The sequence below is a fragment of the Pristiophorus japonicus genome, chromosome 11 (genome assembly GCF_044704955.1).
Source record: "Pristiophorus japonicus isolate sPriJap1 chromosome 11, sPriJap1.hap1, whole genome shotgun sequence".
Lineage (NCBI taxonomy): Eukaryota > Metazoa > Chordata > Chondrichthyes > Pristiophoridae > Pristiophorus > Pristiophorus japonicus.
In genome coordinates this window covers 210,468,076-210,483,380 of record NC_091987.1, presented here as the reverse complement: position 1 = coordinate 210,483,380, position 15,305 = coordinate 210,468,076, and positions in this window count along the sequence as shown.

Below are 15,305 nucleotides of genomic sequence, written 5' to 3'. Positions count from 1 at the left end.
TCAGCTCAACACGTTACCCTGTTTCCCCGGCTCGGATGCCAATCAACCTGCTTTATATAAAGAATTGGGATCCATTGTAATTTTTTTTTACCCATTGAAAGCAACTGGATGAATGTCTCGCTGTTTCAGCAGTTAGTACAGTACTGCCGATGCTATGGGCGGGCAGTTTAGAGGAGTTAGTGAAGCCAACATGATGAGGGATACTCAGCCGGTAAGGCGAGAGAGAAACAGAGTTAAAGTTTCAGGTCGATGACCTTTCGTAAGCACTGGAAAAAGTTTGAGATGTAACCGATTTCCAGCGTTTTTCTGTTTTTATTTCCAGCGCCTACAGTATTTTACTTCCGTATTTAATTCACTGCCACTTCTCTTCTAGGATTGCCCACCTTGATGAAGCTCTGCTCCTCTCTCCCAACGGGATTTCCCTTTGCCTCTTTTGCCTTGTTCATCTTCATTGCTTTCACAGACCTTCCCTTTTGATCTTTCCTCCCCTCCCCCCTTTCCCTGACCCCTCCACTCGCTTAAATATCTGTTGCAGCTCGAACTTTTTCCAGTTCCGACGAAGGGTCATCGACCTGAAACGTTAACTCTGTTTCTCTCTCCGCAGATGCTGCCTGACCCGCTGAGTGTTTCCGGCATTTTCTGTTTTTATTTCAGATTTCCAGCATCTCGCGGAGTTTTGCTTTTCGATGAGGGAATTGATTGACTCCCTCATCTCCCATGGCTTCAACTCTCAAAGAGGCGATTATAACCCTACCTCATTCAGCAGAAGCCTGGCAGTTGTGCGGATAAAATGGCCCGGGTTCTTACCTGTCCGAGAGCCGCTATGATCGCACCTTCTGCAATTTTCACCTGCTCTCCTGAGCGAGCAGCACGGACACACGCCCGGAGCCAACAGGGTCCATTTTTATATCTGCAGGTTGAGAGGCATCATTGAGACCCGTATGCAATTTTAGCTCAAACCCGAGGGGGGAAATCCACCTGGAGTTAAAATCAGGGCCCGAGGTTACAGTCCTGCGGCTCCTGTCAGGATGTTTGCCTCAGTGGACATTGGGTGGCGACAGAGTTGGGCTTGAGGCGATGCCTTCAGTGGTCCAATAGCCTGCCAACACTCGCTGTCCAGACACAACAATGAAGAATGACCACTTGGGCAAGGTACCGCGAGGTTCTCCCAGTACCCGTGGAACGATATCCCCAGAGATAAAAGGGGGAGAAAGTCAAAATGAATGATAATTAGCAAGTTCCCATTTTAAAATGGATCCTGATGATGAGTGATTTCTCTTTACAAGTAACAAAGTAATAACTTTCTTTTTTAGCTCTTGGCCAATCCTGTTCTGCAACTGACTTGTGAGGTAGGAAAATGGAGAGATTTCGCAGTGAGATCCCAACGAGTCAACATGTTTAGGAGAGAAAAATTGGCAAGCGAAAGAAAGATCTGTGTGTACCACCATCACTGCCCGACCTTGTTGAGTTGAGGATGGGGAGATGGTCACATTGCCAGAACTTTGACCAGATCCCTGTGGACTCACTCAGTCACCACACAGAACCAGGGCTGCCAATGTCAAAGAAATGTTAGGAGTGAGATCCAGGCTCAAAAAGGGCGAGACGGATCTTAAACCTGTTGAAACAGAGGTGGGTACTTTTTTGGGGGAAGAGTGATTTTCACCATTTCTCCCATCCTTTCTTTACGAGCTTGCTGCATATGATTCTATGGCGTTCTGGCAACCATCAGTTGGCAGGCTAGTCACTCATGGAAGGTGCCCAACCCCTGGGCCTGCTCCTATCTAGACCAGAGGCACTTGAGAGAAGTTACAGAGAAGATTTACAAGGATGATACCAGAAATGCGAGGGTATACATATCAGCAAAGGATGAACAGGCTGGGTCTCTTTTCTCTTGAAAAAAGAAGGCTAAGGGATGACCTAATAGAGGTCTTTAAAATTATGAAAGGTTTTGATAAAGTGGATACAGAGAGAGTGCTTCCACTTGTGGGGAAGAGCACAACTAGAAGCCATCAATATAAAACAGTCACCAAAAAATCCAATCGGGAATTCAGAAACGACTTTACCCAGAGAGCGGTGAGAATGTGGAACTTGCTACCACAGGGAGTGGTTGAAGCGAATAGTATCGATGCATTTAAGGGGAGGCTAGACAAGTATATGAGGGAGAAGGGAACAGAGGGTTATGCTGATAGAGTTAGATGGGGAAAGATGGGAGGACGCTCGAGTGGAGCATAAACGCCAGCATGGACTGGTTGGGCCGAATGGCCTGTTTCTGTGCCGTATATCCGATGCAGTAGCCGAGAGTTGGTGCAGCGCTGAACAGTACAGGTTGGCAGGTCCCAGGTTAGGTCTTTGATTGGAGCTGAGTACGCTGACACCAGCCTCGGACGGCAATTGGAGTCTGCAGCACTGACATCAAAAATCAACCAGTGTTCCTGCCCTTGACTGGTGTCCAGTGACTTGAGCTAGAAAATTCCAGTGTTTTGTGTGTGTGTGTGTGTGTGTGTGTGTGTGTGCGCGCGCGTGAACATTGGGTAGGAACGGGATTGGGCTCGGATGTGATGCTGTCCACAGTTGAATAACCCGCCGAAACTCACTGGAGAATGACTACATAGGCCAGCTAGAGGGGGGGGCGTGGGGTGGCTGCTAGGACCCCTGGAATTGTATGCCAGAAGAGTCAGTTCCGACAGAAGAGAGAAAGGCAGGGCAAAAAAAAACACTGAACTGATTTGAGGCAAGTCCATACTCTTTTTCGAATGCTTTTAAGACTGTTTTATTTTAGTGAATGAACCAAACCTACTTTCTTTCCATGGCTTGTTCTGTTTACATTGCACGTGCTAAAGACTTGACTGTCAGGCTGATTTTTAAACAGAACTAAAGTCAACAGACGGGTCACATATTAATAATGTTTATGCAAATCAAAGATGTGATGTCCAAAACTGCTGATGAATATTTATACGAGTGACTTTTGTTCCACTGTAAGTTACTTTCTGTAAAAAGTTTCTGTTAACATATATTACTAATAAAATGACTATTTATATCCTGGACTTTGTTCCATATTGTGCTACTTTTTCTCAACTGTTTTAAACATATGCCATCATCATCATCATCATAGGCAGTCCCTCGGAATCGAGGAAGACTTGCTTCCACTCTTAAAATGAGTTCTTAGGTGGCTGAACAGTCCAATGCGAGAGCCACAGTCCCTGTCACAGGTGGGACAGAGAGTCGTTGAAGGAAGGGGTGGGTGGGACAGGTTTGGCGCACGCTCTTTCCGCTGCCTGCGCTTCATTTTTGCACGCTCTCGGCGACGAGACTCGAGGTGCTCAGCGCCCTCCCGGATGCACTTCCTCCACTCAGGGCGATCTTTGGCCAGGGACTCCCAGGTGTCAGTGGGAATGTTGCACTTTTTCAGGGAGGCTTTGAGGGTCCTTGTAACGTTTCCTCTGCCCACCTTTGGCACGTTTGCCGTGAATGAGTTCCGAGTAGAGAGCTTGCTTTGGGAGTCTCGTGTCTAGCATGCGGACAAGTGGCCTGCCCAGCGGAGCTGATCGAGTGTGGTCAGTGCTTCAATGCTGGGGATGTTGACCTGGTCGACATATGTGGTTACCTGAAGGAAGGCTAACCAGTGCTGAGGACTGGAGTACATTAATCTTTCACCGACGAAATAGAAGCAAATCCCATAACGTGATGCTAAATAATGGCCATTAAATATGATGCCACATATTGGCCCGGAATTTGCAGTCAGTGGTAAAGTGATGGCATTCGCTGCTTCCCTCAAAGAAAGCTACCCACAAAAATTTAGCGATCCCTTAGGCATGAATTTCACCTCTCCCGACCTTAATCTGATTCTGGCGCCAAGTTCGAGGGGATCTCCAGTGTCCAGCAACAGTGATGTCATCGAGCTGGCTAAGCAGCCAATCACATTGAAGAATTCTCCCAGACAGCAAACCAGGAAGTAAAATGCACAGATTCTCCTTCACTTAGTCATTTTACAGAGAGCGAAATAAAGATTGGGACATACACATGGAATTAAGGTAGAAGCTGAAATATCAAACGAACTTTGAAAAAATTATATTAAAAACCATGGAATTTTTACGGTAATGTCAAAATTTGACCTTCCACAAATATAAAATTAGTTTTTCAAGACCAGCACAGTTGCTCAGTAGTCAATACACTGTTAAAACCTCAGTTATACTTAGTCCAACAAGCTGAACAATTTCGGAGGTTTTTAACAGCGATATTCCAACATAATAGGGGAAGTTTTCATCATTCGGTGTGATTTGAATTGATTGCCGGTACCCGGGAGTTCCATAGCGCTGTCTGTCAAGGAGCAGGGTATGACTGCCCACACCGTTTGGATTTCCGCGTTTATCTTTTTTTGTATTCATTCCTGGGATGTGGGCATCGTTGGCAAAGCCGACATTTATTGCTCATCCCTAATTGCCCTTGAGAAGGTGGTGGTGAGCCGCCTTCTTGAACCGCTGCAGTCCCGTGTGGTGAAGGTGCTCCCACAGTGCTGTTCGGGAGGGAGTTCCAGGATTTTGACCCAGCGACGATGAAGGAACGGCCGATATATTTCCAAGTCGGGATGGTGTGTGACTTGGAGGGGAACGTAGAGCTGCTGGTGTTCCCATGCGCCTTGCTGCCCTTGTCCGAGGCGGTAGAGGTCACGGGTTTGGGAGGTGCTGCCGAAGAAGCCTTGGCAAGTTGCTGCAGTGCATCTTGTAGATGGTACACACTGCAGCCACGGTGCGCTGGTGGTGGAGGGAGTGAATGTTGAAGGTGGTGGATGAGGGGCCAATCAAGTGGACTGCTTTGTCCTGGATGGTGTCGAGCTTCTTGAGTGTTGTTGGAGCTGCACTCATCCAGACAAGTGGAGAGTATTCCATCACACTCCTGACTTGTGCAAGCATTGACTCCAGAAGTTGCAGTCACTTTCAAAGGAAGTGCTCACAGTTTCACCGTCATTACCACCACAAAGACCAGGCCATAGTCACCTGTCTCACTTTGGATTAGATGGGGGGGGCGAGATGCTCAGAAATCTATGAGGTTCCAACTGAATACAAAGGGGCAAGGCTGTGCACCACCATGTATTTGTGAGGATCTCCTCAGTTCAGTCCGGATCGCCATATTGCATTCTTTAAAAGGTGCTGACTCATGCTGGGACATCGGGTGCCAAGACCACTCTGCTATCGAACTCCAGCGGCCATTCTTTACGCTTAAATCTGGTCTGTGGGTGCAGCAGGCTATTCTATCATCTGCATCCAAGCCCAACATTGTTCCTCACCGCACCTCCACCCACATGCGCTATCGAGCAAGGTGGGGGAGGGGGGAGCATCGCCAACCCTCCAGGAATGCCCCGGAGTCTTCAGGAATTGAAGGATCAATCTCTTGGACACTCCCGTCAGCAACCCAACAGAAAGCAATCATCGGGTCATTTTTTTTTTTTAAAAAGGGTTACAACAACAACAACTTACATTTATATAGCACATTTAACGTAGTAAAACATCCCAAGGTGCTTCGCAGGAACGTTAGCAGAAAAAAATTGACACCGAGACACATAAGGTATTAGGGAAGGTAAGAGGTAGGTTTTATGGAGCGCCTTAAAGGAGGATAGGGAGGTGGAGAGGTTTAGGGAGGTGTAACGTATTTGCTTCATGGGTTCTTTGCTTAAGAATTCATAGCAACACGTTGCTATTAAGAACTGGTTGCTTTATTTACAAAGGTTTACCAATCACACTACACATTACAGTTTATCTAGGGATAGTAGGAGCATGCGCGTGCACTAGGTCCGTGCAGCAGAGCTTGGTCTCCAGTCGTCTCGGTTAACCCTTGCCCCTGGATCAAGACCTAGCTCTGTCATGCCCGTGAGGTGGCTGGTGTGCAACGGCCACCCCACTTTAAAAGAATCCATGCACAGGCATCTTCCACCCTTCTGGATGTAGTTCAGGACCTGGAATGTCAAGTCGCTCATTGAAACACCTGTGAACTCATCCCTTTTTGGTGTGGAAGCAAGTCATCCTCGATACAAGGGACTGCCTAATACTAATACTACAGTTTATCCACTAGGCTCACAACTGCATACCCTCATCGTGGATGACCTAGACGCAACTGACTGGGTTTTATTGAGTCTCGTGAACATTACGTGACTGGCTAAGCCACTCACAATGCAACAGCTCTAAAAACCTGTGAGCATACAGGAGGGAATTCTAGAGCTTGGGGACTCGGGGATGCTGAAGAGGCCAGAATTAGAGGAGTGCAGAGATCTCGGAAGATCCGTGGGGCAGGAGGAGATTACAGAGATCGGGAGGGGCCGAGGGAATGGAGGGATTGGAAAACAAGAATTTTGAAATAGAGGCATTGCTTAACCAGAAACCAATGTACGTCAGTGAGCACAGGGTCGATGTGTTCAATTTCTTTGAACACTTTCATTTATTAGTTATAAAAGATATTGGTGGGGGATGGGGGCGGGGGTGGTGGCTGTTTGATTGGGTGAGGCAGTTGGAGTCAAGTGGCCATGTGTTGAAATCGCCATGACTACATCCAACCAAAGTTGGCGAATGGACAGGGCTGAGAGTAAGAAACCTTCGCTGCTTTTCCCTTCTCTGACCCTTTGGAGGCAGTTCAGAGAAGGTTCACTAGGTTGATTCCAGGGATGAGGGGGTTGACTTATGAGGAAAGGTTGAGTAGGTTGGTCCTCTACTCATTGGAATTCAGAAGAATGAAAGGTGACCTTATCGAAACGTATAAGATTATGAGGGGGCTTGACAAGGTGGATGCAGAGAGGATGTTTCCACTGATGGGGGCGACTAGAACTAGGGGGCATAATCTTAGAATAAGGGGCCGCCCAATTAAAACTGAGATGAGGAGGAATTTCTTCTCTCTGAGGGTTGTAAATCTGTGGAATTCGCTGCCTCAGAGAGCAGTGGAAGCTGGGTCATTGAATAAATTTAAGACAGAAATAGACAGTTTCTTAACCGATAAGGGAATAAGGGGTTATGGGGAGCGGGCGGGGAAGTGGAGCTGAGTCCATGATCGGGTCAGCCATGATCGTATTAAATGGCGGAGCAGGCTCGAGGGGCCATATGGCCTACTCCTGCTCCTATTTCTTATCTTCTTATGACCCAGGAGTGCTGAGTTCGGCTGTGGCACAGAGACTGAGATCAGCCAATTCCGCTGGAGGCTGGACTGGAGGTGGAACCCGGAGCCCATTTCTCCCTAAATATGGAATTTCTGAAACTCGTCTGAAATGCACAAGACCAGGAGGGAAATGACAATAACCCGCGCTGCCGTCATTTCGTCTTTGAAACCAACTGCAACGTCAGGATTTAGCACACGCGCAGCCCAACGTGGATATCCTGTCATTCACCACCCCTCCACAGGCTGCGCCCTGGGAATCCCTTATTCTCCCCCACCCCTCCAATCCCACATCCAGTAATCAGCGAAATCACTGAAAACATCCCCTTTTCTGCACAAATATCACTGTCAGAAACCCCAGAAAATGTTAGAACCATTCAAGTGAGGTGTAATTGTTTTTTTTTTAACTGCGATCTAAGTAATAACTACTGATAACATAAGAAATAGGAATAGTCCATACGGCCCCTCGAGCCTGCTCCACCATCCAATAAGATCATGACTGGTCTGATCTTGGCCTCATCTCCACTTCTCTGCCCACGCCCCATAACCCATGACTCCCTTATCGTTCAAGAATCTGTCTATCTCAGCCTTGATTATATTGAATGACCCAGCCTCCACAGCTCTCTGGGGGAGAGAATTCCAGAGACTCACGACCCTCTGAGAGAAGAAATTCCTCCTCATCTCCAAATTAAATGGGCGACCCCTTATTCTGAAACTATGCCCCCTAGTTCTAGATTCCCCTATGAGCATTTACCCTGTCAAGCCCCCTCAGAATTATATGTTTCAATAAGATCACCTCTCAGTCTCCTAAACTTCTAAAAAAAAAACGTTGTGACCCTGAATAACTCATTTTATATTGCTGGAATGTCAAATTTTTCCATGAAGTTAAAAATGATTAGATTTTAAAAGTAACTGTGTCAGTTTGGATAAATAAATGCACCAAATGTATTGTGGGGGGAGAAATGACTGTAAAATCAGCAGGAGACTGAACAAATTGCTCGGGGGTGGAAAACTTTCAAACACACCCATGTCACCTCCTTGCCGAGGTCAGAGGAACTTCGTGAAAAACGTCGCTTGTGTTCGGTTTCGCTCCCCAGTGACAAGACTTGAAGAATATTCCTGGGTGCGAGAGCACTTTCTCCTCCAGTGCTATAAGCTGCATTCGGAAGGTAGTATAAAGTTTGTTATTGGTTTAAAAATTTAAATGTTATTTCTCCCTGCGGCGGGTGTTAAAGGGTTTAGCCACAAGCCGCACTTTCTCAGCAGGAATAACTTTTTGTTTCACAGTTTACTTGTTACGAGAAACTTTCGGAGAGTTTGACTTTTGTTTAAAACTTTTTGCAATGTCCCCCTGTGATACAATTGCGGGTTAGGCTGCATAGGCCCAGGTTGTTTAGCTTTTCAAAACTGCTTTTTTGCAAATATATGAATGTATTTTGCGCCCCGATTATTTTGTATTTTACTGCGGGTTCATGGTTTTCTGTTGAATGTTAAAAACTTTTCTGTATACTCGTAACTTGCGCTGGATAGATGCCATTAAACATAAAATGCATCATCATCATAGGCAGTCCCTCAAAACGAGGATGACTTGCTTCCATGCCAAAAAAGGATAAGTTCACAGGTGTTCCAATGAAGGACCTAAAATTCCAGATCCTGAGCTACATCCTGAAGGGTGGAAGATGCCTGTGCTTACCGGGGCAGGTTATTCCATTTAGGAATGCATTCTTGTGCATTGTTCCCAAGTTGGATTTTTTGGGGGATACTGTTTAATCGCACTTATTTATTCTGCTATTGCAATACCACCATTCCTCCTCCTCTGCGCTGTCAACTCTGCAGCGATTTAAGGAATGCAGCTCCTATGCATGCATGCTACAGCACTTTCCAGATTTCCTGTGAATCTCGCCCCTGCACTGCACCCAACACCGCCATCAAACCATTTGTATTTATATAGCGCCTATAACACAGTAAAACGTCCCAAGGTGCCTCACAGGAGCAATTATCAAACACTATTTTGATACCGAGCCACGTAAGGAGATATTAGGACAGGTGACCAGAAGCTTGATCAAAGAGGTAGGTTTTAAGGAGCCTCTGAAAGGAGGCGAGAGAGAGAGAGAGAGGTGTAGCGGTTTAGGGAGGGAATTCCAGAGCTTAGAATCCAGACTGACTGAAGACACTGCCGCCAATGGTGGAGCGATTAAAACCAGGGATGCGCAAGAGGCCAGAATTGGAGGAGCGCAGAGATCTCGGAGGGTTGTAGGGCTGGAGGAGGTTACAGAGATAGGGAGGGGGGGCAAGGCCATGGAGGGATAAGAACATAGGAAATAGGAGCAGGAGTAGGCCATACAGCCCCTCAAGCCTGCTCCGCCATTTGATACAATCATGGCTGATCTGATCATGGACTCAGCTCCACTTCCCCACCCGTTCCCCATAACCCCTTATCCCCTTATTGTTTAAGAAACTGTCTATTTCTGTTTTAAATTTATTCAATGTCCCAGCTTCCACAGCTCTCTGAGGCAGCGAATTCCACAGATTTACAACCCTCAGAGAGAAGAAGGTTCTCCTCATTTCTGTTTTAAATGGGGGGCCCCTTATTCTAAGATTATGCCCTCTAGTCCTAGTCTCCCCTATCAGTGGAAACATCCTCTCTGCACCCACCTTGTCCAGCCCCCTCATAATCTTATACGTTTCGATAAGATCACCTCTCATTCTTCTGAATGCCAATGAGTAGAGGCCCAACCTACTCAACCTTTCCTCATAAGTCAATCCCCCTCATCCCCAGAATCAACCTAGTGAACCTTCTCTGAACTGCCTCCAAAGCAAGTATATCCTTTCGTAAATATGGAAATCAAAACTGCACGCAGTATTCCAGGTGTGGCCTCACCAATACCCTGTATAACTGTAGCAAGACTTCCCTGCTTTTATACTCCATCCTCTTTGCAATAAAGGCCAAGATACCATTGGCCTTCCTTATCACTTGCTGTACCTGCATTGTGTTTCATGCACAAGTACCCCCAGGATTTGAAAGCAAGGATAAGAATTTTAAAATGGATGCGTTGCCAGACAGATCCAATGTAGGGCAGCGAGCACAGGGGTGATGGGTGAGTGGGACCTGGTGTGAGTTAGGACACGGGGCAGCGAGCACAGGGGGTGATGGGTGAGTGGGACTTGGTGCGAGTTAGGACACGGGGCAGCGAGCACAAGGGGGTGATGGGTGAGTGGGACTTGGTGCGAGTTAGGACACGGGGCAGCGAGCACAGGGGGTGATGGGTGAGCGGGACCTGGTGTGAGTTAGGATACGGGGCAGTGAGCACAGGGGGTGATGGGTGAGTGGGACTTGGTGTGAGTTAGGACACGGGGCAGTGAGCACAGGGGGTAATGGGTGAGTGGGACCTGGTGTGAGTTAGGACACGGGGCAGTGAGCACAGGGGTAATGGGTGAGTGGGACTTGGTGTGAGTTTGGACACGGGGCAGCGAGCACAGGGGGTGATGGGTGAGTGGGACCTGGTGTGAGTTAGGACACCGGCAGCAGATTTTTGGATGAGCTCAAGTTTACAGCGGGTGGAAGGTGAGGGACCAGCCAGGAGGTCATTGGAATAAGAACATAAGAAATAGGAGCAGGAGTAGGCCATACGGCCCCTTGAGCCTGCTCCGCCATTCAATAAGATCATGACTGATCTGATTATGGACTCAACTCCACTTCCTTGCCTGATCCTCATAACCCTCAACTCCCTTATCGCTCAAAAATCTGTCCATCTCCACCTTAAACATATTCAATGACCCAGCCTCCACAGCTCTCTGGGGCAGAGAATTCCACAGATTTACAACCCTCTGAGAGAAGAAATTTCTCCTCTCATCAGTTTTTAATGGGCGGACCCTTATTCTAAGACTATGTCCCCAAGTTTTAGTTTCCCCCGTGAGTGGAAATATCCTCCCTGCATCCACCTTGTCGAGCCCCCTCATTATCTTATAAGTTTAAATAAGATCACACCTCATTCTTCTGAACTCCAATGGGATGGAGGTGTTCCCTGAGGGTGGGTATATTGGACGAGCAATGGAGGGGAAGCAGAGCAGTTGGAGACAGGAGGTCACAAAACCTCCAGGAAGATAGTCAGCCAGATTGTTGCCTGGGCTTGGGTTCAGGGGAGTTGACCCCCTGTTATAAGCTTGTGCACCTCCATCATTCTCTATTGCTGCCAACTTTCTTCCCCCCGTAACGTTGATTCATGTTGGGGTCCGTGTACCCTGGGTGCCCTCTGATACCTTACCCAACTGGCCGTTAACCAAGTCATTATAGGACAAGGAAGGCAATTTGGTCATCTTAATTCATCCGCCTAGACAGATCCAACAGCTCTCCCATTGCAGCTTCCAGTTGGTTCTTAAATGATTCCAGTGTTTTCACTTCCCCCATATCTAAAGAAAGTAAGACTTGCATTTATATAGCGCCTTTCACAATCTCGAGACATCCCAAGGTGCTTTTTGAAGTATAGTCACTGTTATAATGTCGGAAATGCGACAGACAATTTGTCAATTACCCACAAACAGCAACGTGATAATGACCAGATAATCTGCTTTAGTGATTTTGATTGAGGGTAAATATTGGCCAGGACACCGGGGATAGCTCCCTTGCTCTGCTGTGGCTCATGGGTAGCACACTTGCCTTTGAGTCAGAAGGTTGCGGGTTCATGTCCCACTCCAGGGACTTGAGCACAACAATCTAGGCTGACTCTCCAGGGAGCGCCGCACTGGTGGAGTTGCCATCTTTTGAATGAGACGTGAAACCGAGAACCCGTCTGTTCTACCCACTGAGCCACAGCTGGGGCACTATCTGAATTTCATGATCGCAGTCCTAAATGTGTCCTTTGTTCGTTTAGAGCTTCATAGGAACAGGAGGAGGCCATTCAGCCCCTCGAGCTGTTCCGCCATTTTGTCAGATCGTGGCTGATTTGTATCTTAACTCCAATCTACCCGCCTTGGTTCTGTAACTCTAAATACCCTTGCCTAACCAAAATCCTATCAATCTCAGTTTGGAAATTTGCAACCCATCCCCTCCTTCCACTCCCCCAATTTAATTTAAAGTTTGGTTCAATCCTCCAAAGGCACTTGCTTGTCTTCCAGTTTCCAGTTCTGTCAAAGGGTGTACATCCAAAATTGCCAGGCGCTGACTGGCCTGTGCATCGCCCGTATTTTCTGTTCTAATTTGAGATACAGGTGCAACGTCCCGAATCTGGAATTGTCCGAAAACCAGACATTTTGGTGTCGAACCAAGATGGCGATATTGGGCGGCGAGGAATGAGGAAACTGTTATGTATGCATGCCGACAATGTTATGATGTACTGTAACACTGAATGTACCTTCACCCTGTACACACCTTACCTGTACACCAGAGGGTGCTGTTGCTGGAGACCTAAGGGTTACCTGCACACCTATAAAAGGGAGCTCACCTCTTCGTGTCCTCACTCGAAGAGCTGCAATAAAGCACTACAGTCGCTACAGTTTAAGGACCATATCTCCGCCTCGTGGAGTCATTAACAGAGTGCCCACATACACAATAGAAACTGGTTCAAAAAACGTAACGCCGGTGAGGAGCAAAGGATCGCCAACAGCGAGGTCCGAAATCCGTCAAAAGCGGCACGGACTCGGTCCCCGAGGTTGCCGGATTTGGGACGTTCTACCTGTATATGATAAAAGTTTCTTCTTAAATAACAAAGGAGCTGAAAATCCCTGCTGTCAATGTGTGGCGAGAGCAATGGTCAGTACGAGCTCCGCACAGGATATCCCAGCCTGTAGCCGCAACTGCCTAGTTTTTTCTCAAACCTTATCCACAGCAGCAAAGTCTGGCTGTATTGGCAAAGGTGGGTTTGCAGCTGATTCTAAATTCTTTAACTGTAACATTTCAGATTTGTGAACCACTTCATAAGCTAATTGTGCAAAACAGTGGCGATGTCTGAACAGATTGTGGGCCTTAATGATATTTCTAACAAAGGCACTCCTAGATGCAATAAAATTTGCTCTGGCTGTTTCATCTGAAATCGCTAATAAAATACATTTCCCGGTGGAGAGGAGAGCAATTTTAGAACTGATTTATGAATTTATATTGAACCAAGATGTGCCAACAGCGAAAATACAGGCATGCGTTGCTGGATTTATATACTACACCGAGGGAGATGGGGAATTTTAACTTTGGGTCCTTACTACTAGGGGGATCAAGGGGTATGGCGAGAAAGCAGGAATGGGGTACTGAAGTTGAATGTTCAGCCATGAACTCATTGAATGGCGGTGCAAGCTAGAAGGGCCGAATGGCCTACTCCTGCACCTATTTTCTATGTTTCTATGTTTCTAATACTGTAAGGTGGGCAATGTTGAATTGACTGCCCGTTGTGAATCCCTCCCGATTTTCTCACTGACTTCGATGGCAAGGAAGGTAACGGACAGCTAATTCGATATCGCCCATTTTACAATGACAGCAATTAATTAGGAAGGCAAGTGGAATGGTGGTCATTATTGCAATGGCGATAGAGTATAAAAGTAGGGAAGTCCTGCTACAACTGCACAGGGCGTTGGTGAGACCACAGCTAGAGTCCGCATGCTCGACACAAGACTCCCAAAGCAAGAGCTCTATTCGGAACTCCTACACGGCAAGCGAGCCCCAGGTGGGTAGAGGAAACGTTTCAAGGACACCCTCAAAGCCTCCCTGATAAAGTGCAACATCCCCACCGACATCTGGGAGCCCCTGGCCAAAGACCGCCCAAAATGGAGGAAGTGCATCCATCGAGTCTCATTGCCGAGAGCATACAGAAATCAAGCGGAAGGAGCGTGCGGCAAATCAGACTCCCCACCCACCCTTTCCTTCAACCACTGTCTGCCCCACCTGTGACAGAGACTGTAATTCCCGTATTGGACTGTTCAGTCACCTGAGAACTCACTTCTTCCTTGATTTCAAGGAACTGCCTATGATGATGATGAGAGTCCTGCGGACAGTTTTGGCCTCCTTATTTAAGGAGGCAGTTCAGAGAAGGTTCACTCGGTTGATTCCTGAGATCAAGGGGTTGTCTTATGAGGAAAGGTTGAGCAAGTTGGGCCTGTACTCATTGGAGTTTAGAAGAATGAGAGGTGATCTTATTGAACCGTGTAAGACTCTGAGGGGGCTTGACAGGATAGATGCAGAGAGGATGTTTCCCCTCATGAGGGAATCTAGAACTAGGGGCATAGTTTCAAAATAAGGGGTTGGCCATTTAAGACGGAGATGAGGAGGAATTTCTTCATTGAGAGTCGTGTGTCTTTGGAATTCTCTGCCCCAGAGAGGTGGGTCATTGAAAATATTTAAGGTGCAGATAGACAGGTTCTTGAACTATAGTGGAGTCCAGCGTTATGGGGACCAGGCAAAGAAGTGGAGTTGAAGCCAAAGATCAGCCATGATTTTCTTGAATGGTGGAGCAGACTCGAGGGACCAAATGGCCGACTCCTGCTCCTATTTCTTACGTTCTTATGACTTCCCCCGGGAGTCAAGATCACATGCTGTCTTCAGGTGAAACGGAGTCAGAGGGCGGGGAAGTATTTGGTGGTCGCGACTGCTGCCACGAACCGGAAGTGGACGCACATGTGCACTGCCGGTGGAGCGTGTTCCTTTTTTAAAAAATTGCCGGGAGAGATCGGGCTGTGAGGAAAAATGGCGGGAAGCGGCAGCATTTCTTGGATTCTCCGTCTGTTGTGGTGAACGTTATTTTTTTTACCTTTTTGGGACCCGACAGTTATGTGCAAAATGCCTCTGCATAGCTTCCGCTTTATTGGCAGGAGTCACTCCATTAATGGGATTAGGGCGAGCAGAATTAATTCCACTCGTGGGGGAGGAGACTGAAACAAGGTGCCATAAACATAAAATAGTTACTCATAAATCCAATCGGGAATTCAGGAGAAACCTCTTTTCCCAGAGAGGTGAGAATGTGGAACTCGCTATCAACAGGGAATGGTTGAAGCGAATAGTATATGTTATGTCTTTAATGCTCTTATGAATGACTCCACGAGGTCCAGTATTGTACTTGAGCTGTTGCGACCGTAGTCCCATTTATTGTAACTCGAGAGTGAGGCACAAGCACGGTGGGCAGCCTTTTATACTGGGCCCTGCACACCTATACAGGTGACCCTCAGGTCTCCCACCGCAGTGCCCTCTGGTG